Raw genomic sequence first — 12,163 nt, 5'->3', positions numbered from 1 at the left:
TTGAACTTGATGCGAGCTGCCAATGGTAGCCAGTGCAAGGAGATGAAGAGAGGTGTAACATGGGCTCCTTTGGGCTCGTTGAAGACCAGTCGTGCCGCTGCATTCTGAATCATTTGTAGAGGTTTGATTGTGTTTGATGGCAGACCAGCCAGAAGAGCATTGCAGTAGTCCAGCCTAGAAACAACAAGGGCCTGGACAAGAAGTTGTGCAGCATGCTTTGTCAGAAAGGGCCTGATCTTTCTGATGTTGTGTAGTGCAAACCTGCAGGATTGAGCAGTCTTTGCAATGTGCTCTTTGAAGGACAGCTGGTCATAAAAGATTACACCAAGATTTCTGACCAAAGTTGATGGGGTAATCATTGATGAGCCTAACTGAATCGTGAAGTCATGCTGTAGAGTCGGCGTGGCAAGGAAGACAAGAAGCTCCGTCTTTGCCAGGTTGAGCTGTAGGAGATGTTCTTTCATACATGCCGAGATGTCCGCCAGGCAGCCTGAGATCCGTGCAGCTACCATTTTGGTCATCTGGTTGAAAAGAGAGATAGAGCTGTGTGTCATCGGCATAGCAGTGATAGGAGAAGCCATGTGCATGTATGATGGGACCCAGTGATGTAGTGTATGTGGAGAAGAGGAGGGGTCCAAGAACCAATCCCTGAGGAACTCCAGTGACCCGTTGATGTGGTTTGGATACCTCCCCTCCCCAGGCCAGGCTGGGGTTGCTGAGTCTTCTGGACGAATCCAGGTCTCAGTCAAGCCCAGGATGCTGAGTGTGGATTGTAAGGAAAAAGCAGAAATTAAGTCGGCTTTGTTGACAGCTGACTGGCAATTCCAAAGACCCACAAAGAAAGAAAGAGGTGCAGTGGAAGATGTAGAGATAGGGCGCAGGTTAGCAGGGTTACGTAGCCTTCTGTGCGTTTTTAGAGCGAGGTTGAGAGAGAACTGGAATGGTTTGGAAACACATGATAGAGGTGGAAGGATAGGGGACATCAAATAAATACAGTCTAGGAAACTAAAGTGAAAACAGCTGTGGCCGGCTTCTGATCAGCCCAGCCAATAAGGTTAAAGGACTGCTAATAGCTCAAGACGAAACTAACACTTCGCACAATCACACAGGCTCGTTCTCAGTTGAGGCGCCAATTATTCTAATTACCAGTAAGTGCAATAAAACTGTCATGCTGTTGCCAAATATTGGATAATTTTTTTTTTGTAAACTTAATTTCTTTCAATTAGGACAGGTTTTATATTTCTTTCTGGAACCGATTGATCCTAGGCCTCATTGATCTGGGCTTAAGCAACTCAGTTTTGTGAACATTTTTTTACTCAAACACTGAGGCGCATAGGCTCAGATCAAGGAGGCCTACGATCAATCAGCTCCGAAAAAATACAAAACCTGTGCTAATTGAAAGAATGCAAGTTGACAAAATGATTTAATCCAATATTTCAGGATGATATAGCATAATAAGGGATTTTCAATCAATTTAAAAGGCCAGTCATTTTTGAGCGGGAACACCAAATTTGGTAAAGGATTTTCAGCACAGCACAATGGTTAAAGGTGTTGCATGTAATTTTTTGACTATGCCAAATCATAAAAATACCGTAATACATTTGCAGATGTTTAGGAAATACGCTAAGTTCACATACATGTTTCTCTAAAAAAAAATAATGTAAGAGTATTTTATGTATATGTACTGTGAAATGTGTTTCTGTGCCAGAATGTCTGTTTTTGTTGCCAGTTTAAGTTAAGTCGAGTCACCTTTATTTATGTAGCGCTTTTAACAATACAGATTGTGTCAAAGCACTTAACAGTATCAAATTGGAGGATAGAGTGTCAGTAATGTATAATAATAAGATTAAACACTCAATTTTCAGTTAAAGGCATTTCATTATTGAATTCAGAGATGTCATTGTCTAACCTCAGTTTAGTTTAAATAGTATCTGTAAAATCAAATTGACGATAATCGCTAGAAATTAAGTGTCCCCAAATGAACAAGCCAAAGGCGACAGTGGCAAGGAACCAAAACGCCCTCTGTGACAGAATGGAGAAAAAACCTTGGGAGAAACCAGGCTCAGTCAGGGGGGCAATTCTTCTCTGGCCAGGATATTATTGTTTACTTATTGTTTTAATTAAAATGTTAAATGTATAAATGTATTATATTTCTATTTTTATATTGTTGCAATTTCTAACAATACTAGTAGTATGTAGTTAGGCATTTTATTATATTTTTAGTTATTTTGTTTTATTTTTAGTTTTATTGTGTTTTTAATCAAGGTCTTCACTGGGGATATGTCCCCGGCAGTGGCGGCTGCTGGTCTTTCAAAGAGGTGAAGCTCATTTTCGGCCTACATCATAAAAATTGTCCATTTATTTATACGTAAATTATGCCATTGTGTGCAGTTTGCTAGCTGGCTAGTTCACCGGCTGGCCTACTGTATGAATGAATGAATGAACAAACGATCTAAAAAAAAATTGAACTCAACGGAGGAAATGTGGGAATTAGGTTAAACTGAAACAAGGAATGTGGTGTATAATTCTGTGAAATGTATAATGAAAATTGGCCAGCAATTTCGCCAAGCAAATATCAAGAAATATTGATCCAGTTTGTCTTTTGACTACACTTGCAAAGTCCACTATGGGACTGAGCTCGAATCAGTGTTGCCAACTTCTTTCGATGGAAAGTAGCTGATGACGTCGTGCGCTAATTAGCATATTCATTACGTCATCGCGTCATATTGCCTTTTACATTTGTTTGTCTCTCTGTGCTCATACTGTATTGTAATGCAGCCAAATTCTCAATAAAACTGTTTTCCTTTATATATTTTACTGTTTATGTTGTCAGTCAACGAGATAAATATTAAATAGTGACTGAAACGCAGCCCTTTAAGAATACATAACCAGCTCTCCCTCCCAAGAAGTTAGTATGCAGAAAAATCCTAATTTATAATCGAGCCGTCGTCTGATTAAATCAAATAATACACACAATATAAGACAAGACAATTCCTGTGCTGTGATTTCGGCTATATTTGCATGTAAAATTAGAGAAGCAACATAATATCTATTTGAACTGAATGTGCTGCTCCTCTCAGCCACTCACTGAACAGAGAAAGAGAAGCGTGCGCGCTGACCTCGCGCCGTTGCGGCAGTACCAGCGATCACAGAGACTCGCTTAGGTTTGTCAAAGAAGTCGCTAGATTTGTCGCTAGTCACTTTTGGGGAAAAAGGTCGCTAGGGTGGTCTGAAAAGTCGCTAGTGTGGTCTGAAAAGTCACTAAGTTGGCAACACTGGCTCGAATAGCTTCAGCATCAGCGACTTCTTATAGGACACAATCGCTGTCAATCAAAAGGAGATGCAGTCTTTCGACAAACCCTCCAATCATCACGCAGAAGCCCGGAGTCCAGCCCCGCCCACTCCTCCATTCACCCCCAGAGACGCTGAGCGTCCGGGGGCGGGACATAATCACAGCATTTATCCAATGAGCATCTAGTTTCGAAGCACTGAAAAAAACTGTTCAAAGCAGCCCCATAGAAGTCAATGGACGCTGGGCTTCAACAGGCAAATACACTGATGCTACGGGAATATATGAGAAGGAAATCGAGTCACCTGCTATATGTAGCTGATTCTGAACGAACTCGTCTCTGAGATGAACGTGTTCTAACGCATTTTTAATCAATAAAATGTTAACACAATAGTACATGTTTGACCATTAATTTTTTGACATTATAGGGGAAGCCGAGCTTCCCTTGCAGTCTTAAAGAAATCCCCACTGGTCCCCGGGGCTCATCCAGGTGTCCGGCCTCTGCTGACGATCAGGGCCGCAGACATCATCTCCCGGCGCCGATCCACCATCTGATCCATACACAGACTGAGAAACAGAATAAGAAAGAAACAGACAAATATTAGCGTAGATGCCATTCTTCTTACGATGTAACAAGTACATTGTGTGTTATGGGGAGTGTTCCTGGTTCCGGTTGATCTAATTAATGCAGCCTAACAATCCTTCAACGGATTTGAATAATAGAAGTGTATTAGTGTGTTATGTAAGCCAGGTTAAAGAAATGTCTTAAATCACTCAGAAGATTTTAACTGACAAAGTGTCTGCCTCCCGAACAGTGTTAGATAGATTGTTCCAGAGTTTGGGTGCTAAATAGGAAAAGGATCTGCCGCCCGCAGTTGATTTTGATATTCTAGGTATTATCAAACGGCCAGAGTTTTGAGAATGCAGCGGACGTGGAGGACTATACTGTGATAAGAGTTCGCTGATTTACTGAGGAGCTAAGCCATTCAGGGCTTTATAAGTAATTAACAAGATTTTAAAATCTATACAATGTTTGATAGGGAACCAGTGCAGTTTTGACAGAACCGGGCTAATATGGTCATACTTCCTGTTTCTAGTAAGGACTCTAGCTGCTGCATTTTGGACCAACTGTAGTTTGTTGATCAAGCGTGCAGAACAACCACCCAGTAAAGCATTACAATAGTCTAACCTTGAGGTCATAAACGTATGAATTAGCATTCCTGCATTTGACGTTGAGAGCATAGATCGCAATTTAGATATGTTTTTGAGATGGAAAAACGCAGTTTTACAGATGCTAGAAACATGGCTTCCAAATGAAAGATTGATATCAAACAGCACACCTAGGTTCCTAACTGATGAAGAAGAATTGTCAGAGCAGCCGTCAAGTGTTAAATAGTTTTCTAGGTTATTGCATGTGGGGTTTTTAGGTACGATAATTAACACCTCTGTTATTTAAGAATTTAGCAGTAAGAAGTTACTCGTCATCCAGTTTTTTATATCGACTATGCATTCTGTTAGTTTCTCAATTTGGTGTGTTTCACCGGGCTGTGAAGAAATATAGAGCCGAGTATCATCAGCATAACAGTGAAAGCTAACACCATGTCTCCTGATAATATCTCCCAAGGGTAACATGTAAAGCGTGAAAAGTAAAGTCTTGAGGTACTCCATACTGCACTTATGATCGATATGATACCTCTTCATTCGCTGCTATGAACTGATGGTGGTCAGATAAGTACGATTTGAACCATGCTAAGGCACTTCCACTAATGCCAACAAAGTGCTCTAGTCTATTTAAAAGAATGTTGTGGTCGATAGTGTCGAATGTAGTGCTAAGATTCAGTAGAACTAATAAAGAGATACAGCCACAATAAGATGATAGAAGCAGTTCATTTGTAACTCTAATGAGAGCAGTCTCAGTACTATGATACGGTCTAAATCCTGACTGGAATTCCTCACAGATACCATTTTTCTCTAAGAAGGAATATAATTGTGAGGATACTACCTTTTCTAGTATCTTTAACAGAAAAGGGAGATTTGAGATCGGCCTGTAATTAACTAAATCTTTGGGGTCAAGTTGTGGTTTTTTAATGAGGCTTAATAACAGCCGATTTGAAGGTTTTGGGGACATATCCTAATGACAATGTTGAATTAATAATAGCCAAACGAGGATCTATGACTTCTGGAAGCAGCTCTTTTAGTAGTTTAGATGGAATAGGGTCTAACATACATGTTGTTGGTTTAGATGATTTAACAAGTTTATACAATTCTTCCTCTCCTATAGTAGAGAATGAGTGGAATTGTTCCTCAGGGGATCTATAGTGCATATATCTGATGTGATACTGTAGCTGACGGCTGCATGGTTACAATTTTATCTCTGATAGTATCGATCTTGGAAGTAAAGTAGTTCATAAAGTCATCACTGCTGTGCTCTTGAGAAATGCCAACACCTGTTGATGCTTTATTTTTCGTTAATTTAGTGACTGTATAGAATAAATACCAGGGGTTATGTTTGTTTTCTTCTAGAAGAGACAAAAAGTAATCAGATCTAGCAGTTTTTAATGCTTTTCTCTAGGATAGGGTACTTTCCCGCCAAGCTATATGAAATACCTCTAGTTTTGTTTTCCTCCAGCTGCGCTCCATTTTCCAGGCTGCTCTCTTTAGGGTGCAAGTGTTCTCATTATACCACAAAGTCAGACTGTTTTCTTTGATCTTCCTTAAGCATAAAAGAGCAACTGTATATAAAGTGCTAGAAAAGAGAGAGTCCATAGTTTCTGTTACATCATCAAGTTTTTTGTGTGCTGTTGGATATGCTGAGGAATTGAGATAAATCAGGAAGATTACTTACAAAGCAGTCTTTTGTGGTAGAGGTGATGGTTCTACCATACTTGTAAAAAGGAGTAGAATTTACAGTTTTAGCTACATGGAGTTTGCACAAGACTAGATAATGATCTGAGATATCATCGCTTTGCTGCAGAATTTCAACACCTCTAACATCAATTACATGTGACAGTATTAAATATAGAGTATGATTTCGACAATGCGTAGGTCCTGAAACGTGTTGTTTAACCCCAATAGAGTTCAGAATGTCTATGAATGCTGATCCTAATGCATCTTTTTCATTATCGACATGAATATTAAAATCGCCAACAATTAAGACTTTATCTGCAGCCAGTACTAACTCAGATAGAAGTTAGTACCACTTAGACATCCAGACCTTGAGTGACCACAGTCTGCTATGTATCTCATCACCCCGGTAAGCAGGGAGGGGGCCAGAGCATATTACAGTGTCTAACATCGTACTTGCAAGTTCACACACCTCTTTAACATTATTTTTTGTGATCTCCAACTGGCGAAGTCAAATATCATTAGCACCGATGTGGATGACAATCTTACTAAATTTACGTTTAGCATTAGCCAGCACTTTTAACTTTGCCAAGATGTCAGGCGCTCTGGCTCCCGGTAAACATTGGACTATGGTGGCTGGTGTCTCTATTTTCACGTTCCGTACAATAGAATCGTCAATAACTAGAGCACTTACATCAGGTTTCTCAGTGGGTGTCTCACTGAGTGGGGAGAACCTGTTTGATGTTTTGATCGGAACGGAAGAGTGGTTTTTTGACCCGCGACTAGGCCTCCTCACTGTCACCCAGTTGCCCTGCTGCATGGGCTCTATAATGCCGGAACCGAACAATGTACAGGACTCCCTGAGCTAGTCGCATCTGAGGCCGTATGTACAGCCCTCACATTTTTAATATCCTCAACTAAAGTTGGGATGCGTGTCTCTAGTTCTAAAATCTTCTCTGTCAGCCTAACTATTTCCCTGCATGTATCACATGTGAATCCCTCCTCACCGACAGACATAGATAAACTGTACAAGTGGCAAGCAGTGCAAACAACAATAGCAGGAGAAGAAGCCATTGCTCACCGTGATTGATGAATGATACCAACTTATCTTACCACTTACCACTGTTGTTTGATGAACTCGTGAAAAACGGAGCGAGAGAGAAATTAAAACGGAGCGAGAAAAAAAGAAAACAATAATAGGCGCGAATAGAAACGCGAATGGAACTGCGACTAACAAGCTAACTGGCTAACGAATGCTAACATGCTGCACTCACGGTTTTAAAAGCGAACGATCAAATTACTTAGATTAGTTTGATAGATAAAACCAGAAATATGGTGTGAATTAAGTTATGTATTATTACTTTAAACAACAGAGAATGAAAGATTCAATAAAAAAGCAGAGCTACAATCGCAAACCTCTCAGCAGCACAACAGACAGGAACAGACTGAAGTAGATGATCTCATGCCAAGTTTATCCAATAGGATTTCAACACCCCGGGTTGCCAGTCGATTGAAAACATAGCATATTCCAGCCATGGAAACAAGAGATTACAGATTCTACCTGACCTAAAAAAGCTCTATGACCAGACAGATAAATAAATCTATAAACTTACAGTATAAGGTTCGTCGCCTTCCATTGTCAGTTCACCCTTCGCCTGGAATGTGATTGACAGGCTATCATGTGATTGACAGGCTATCTGACCAAACATAATGTCAAATCTGCCCTTTTGTCCCACAAACAAACCAGACAGGAGTGCATATTAACGTTGGTGGACTTGAATTTGCAATACCCGTTTAAACCGCTAGCTGTCAATATTTCATATCGAAACTTTAAGAAAGAGGTCAACAGAGGTTGTTCTGAATATAGTCATAGATAGAGAGTAACTGAGGCCTTTTCAGGAGCAGAGTTGACAATCTTTGTCCAAGAAAATCTAGTGTATGACATGTAAACTAAGGTTATTAGTTGGTCTCTATGGGTGCTGCACATATGAATAGGTCCCTAGAAATGCATTTTGCTTAAGTTTAAAGTTTGCAGTGTTCAAAGTCACAAGAATCTTGACACTTATTCCCTCTTGGCATTAATAATAGAGTTCATGATTCTGGATTTAAACCACAATATCTATTACACATTACCAATATTTTCAGCTTACTCTACAGAGAGGACTGCTTCAGGACAGTCGAGACTCTTTTGTTTATATATTCATGCCATTAAAATCAGTCAAGAGTTTACTCTAAACTGATGCTTGTCAGAATGTGTGTATAAGACTGAAATATAAAGCAGCTAGCCAGCAAATCAAATAGGATTCCTGCCCAATGTGATTAAACTTTGCTGTGCAAATTTGACAGCAATTATGTGAGACGTGACACAGAGCAGTTATGGAAATAAGGGGAACACATAAGATGAGGCATGTATCATTTTTTCATTAGGCCAACAATAACTCTATTCTCAGCAGCACAGTCAGATCTCGCACTTACACTGACATGCAATTATTTGTGCTAGAGGGAAAAAGGGCAGAACACAGGCAGGTGAACACACTTTCATGGCTATTCGTAACTATTTTGCATTTTGGCAAATTGGTGGTAAATTTATATGAATCCGTTTTCATACAATCTACTTACACCCCACTGAGGGTTTGGTTTAGAAGTGGACATCATCCATACTGTTGTTTTAAATCATATGTTTTCAGATTAACACAAAAGCACAAAATGATAAAATACTTCGAGTTGGATCAATATATTATCCAGGCTAAAAAAAATAAATAAATATGCTTGCTGATTAACATTAGGTGTAGGTTACATGGTGTGTGTAATGTCCGACAAAGTGATCTTGTTCCGTAGACCTTTATTTTGTAGTTTTCCTTGTTCTGGTCCTGTTTCCTGTTCTCCTGTTCTTAGTCTTGATTGTATCCAGCTGTGTTTAGTTAGTCGTGTTATTCCTTGTGCATATATAGCCCTTGCATTCCCCTTGTGCTTTGCTTGGTGTTGTTCAGTTCTGTTTTCTTGTTATCCTCATTTCTGTGTTCCTTGGACTTTTTGCTTCTATTTATTCAAGTAATATCTGCATTTCATTATAATAATTTGCAAACAATGTTAATTTTTATTGTTATTAACATGTTAGAGGAATTATGAGTCAGGCCAAGCACCAAAAGAGCACCTGCTGATCATTTTTTAAACATGTTGGAAGAAATCCAGGAGTTGCTTCAAATTTGATCAGTGTTTACAGTGCGCCAGGGGTTCTCAACTCTGGCCCTTGAGGCCCAGTTTCCAGCAGAGTTTAGTTTCAACCTTGATAAAACTTATTTTCCTGTAATTTACTATTAATCCTGAAGACCTTGTTCAGGGTCTTCAAGTGTTTTTGATCAGTGTTGGAGATAAACTCTGCAGGAAAGTGGACTTCAAGTGCCAGAGTTGAGAACTCAGACACTATCAGAAAAAAAAATATGCACAGATTGTACCTTTAAAGCCAGAGACACACTGCACGATTTTCGGCCATCCCACATGAAAGATTGGCATCGTGAAACAATTATGGCGGATCAGAAATCACCACGATGCCAGTCTTTTGTCTGGGACAGAAATCATTCAGTGTGTCTCGGGCTTTAGGCTACAACAGCTTGTCACTGAGGCAGGGCCTTCAGAAGGACACCTTTGTACCTTACCCTTAAATGGCGCGTATTAGTAACTTAGAGAAGTAATGTACTCTTATGATACTATTATGAGCCCTTCAGGGGGTAATGAAGGTACAAAGGTGTCCTTCTGTGGATACTGCCCCAATGATAAGATGTTGTATCCCTAAAGGTACATTTTTTTGTACTTCTTCACCCAAGTCATCAATGCACAAAGACAAATCGAGTGTGTGCATACACTGATAAGACCCTACAAATTTTAGCTCCAATCCCAATCAAACACACCTGAACCAGCTAATCAATGTGTTCAGGGATACTTGATAATTATAGGCGGGTGTGTTGGATCAGGGTTGGAACTGAAGTCTGCAGGACAGTAGCTCTCCAGGAGCAGGGTTGAAAATCCCTACACTTTCTAGTTTAGAAGATAGTAATCCCGGTCCTGATACCCCCAGGATCAACACGTTTTGCATAATTGTGTCCTACACACTTCTTCAGTTAAAAAGTACATCATCTGGTTATTTAAACTGGACTTTTTCTTGTTCTCTAATGAAACATGCTTCTGGTGCCCCAGCAGAGTAACTGTAGATGTGAAGTTCATCACATTAAATATGATCATGCTCCATATGTTGCATGTTTTCTGTTGTTTTGTATCCCAGGACTCTTATTTTGATGTTATTCTGGATTTAGTTTCCTAGGTTACTCATTATGCTCATCTTAAGCATAGCCTTTTTTTGTTGTTGTTTTAATGTTGTCACATTTTGGATTTTTCTTCTTAATCTTCTTTCTGTTGTTTCGTGTATTATTCTCTGGAATTAGATCCATACCTCTCCCTCTCCTTCTGCAACCATGACATAATGTTTGACAACTATAAAATAAAACATCACTCATTACTTTTGCTTAATTAAAAAAAGTTATGTATTTATTTATTAAAGGGTCATATAATGCCATTTTTGTACAAGTTAATATGATTCTTTAGGGTTTAAATGACAAGTTTGTAATATAATTTAATTAAAAATTCACTTTAGTATTGTAAGAAAACTTATGTTGTTATATTGGAAAACATAAATTAGAGTATTTATAGTCTTGAATCATATGCATTTGCAGGATTTAAACAGTATTTTGCAGGTATTGTGTTAAAGTTACCATTCATCTTCATGCAGTTATAACTGTTACAGCACATTTTATTTTATTACTTATTAATCAGTAACAGACACCTTTATAAACCATCTACAAAAGTAAGCTTAATGTACTGTTACCACGTTAACTTTACCACAGCGTACACAGTTTATAATAACACAATAACCATAACGCGTTGTTCATTACAAACGTGGCATTATGAATTATATTGAGAACATCGTACATAAAAAAACATGCCGTAATGAGCACTTGATTTCACGTAATGAAAGTTAGTGTAAACTTTAGCCACATTCATGGTGAAACATGCAAGCGATTAGCAAAGATTAATATAAAGGTTAATAAAACGTTACAATCACTTCTTCTGGAGGTGCAGCAGGAACACGCTGGTACCAATCCTTTTTTCAGTAGCAGCTTCTTGGCAAAACCAGCTTTAAACTGACCCTCGTTTATAAAGCAGTCTGGTGAGAAATGATTTGCGCAAACATGAAATAATTGATGTTGATCTGGGGGACTATTCCCTTCGAAAACAAAACTCAGCGGTTCTGATTTAGGAACATCAAAATGACTGCTGTGTTCGTTGTTACACCCAAGAACAGAACACCACGATCGCTTAGACGCCATTCTGCTCCAGCGTATAAACAATGGCGGACTATGATGACAGCTCAGGGCGAGTCTGTGTTGAAACGCTCCTGTGAATTAACAATCGTGGGAGGGGCCTCCGATCTTGTGACGTCACAAGACGAACAGCTCGATTTAAGACAGGGGAAAACATATTAGGAGATAAAAAAAAACACTGGATGGATTTTTATCATTATAGGATGGTTCTGTATAGGCACTGCCAACACACATCTCAGTACAATCAATTTGTAAAAGTGGATATAGCATTATATGGCCCCTTTAAAGAGCTAAATACATATTAAGGACTTTTGTATATAGTATATCTCAAGTGCTATAAATGCCACCTACTGGCACAAATGTGCACAAAAAAGGCAAAACAAATACAAAATAAAATACTATTTAAAATACACAACTGAAAATACACAAATATGAAAGAATGTATTTAGCCAGAAATTATATGTTTTTTTGTTTTTTGTTTTTCTTAAATATTTCAAAATGCAAAGTAAAAAAAGTATTCTGTATGTCAAATACATGTATCTGAAATATTGCTCATCCCTGGCTATTGGTCACCTGTAGTTTTTTTAGCAGTATTGACCAATGAAAACCCCATATCACTAACATTCAACATATTCTGGGCATGGACGAGAACGTT

The sequence above is a fragment of the Barbus barbus genome (assembly GCF_936440315.1).
Source record: "Barbus barbus genome assembly, chromosome: 19".
Lineage (NCBI taxonomy): Eukaryota > Metazoa > Chordata > Actinopteri > Cypriniformes > Cyprinidae > Barbus > Barbus barbus.
This window is presented reverse-complemented; position numbering follows the sequence as displayed.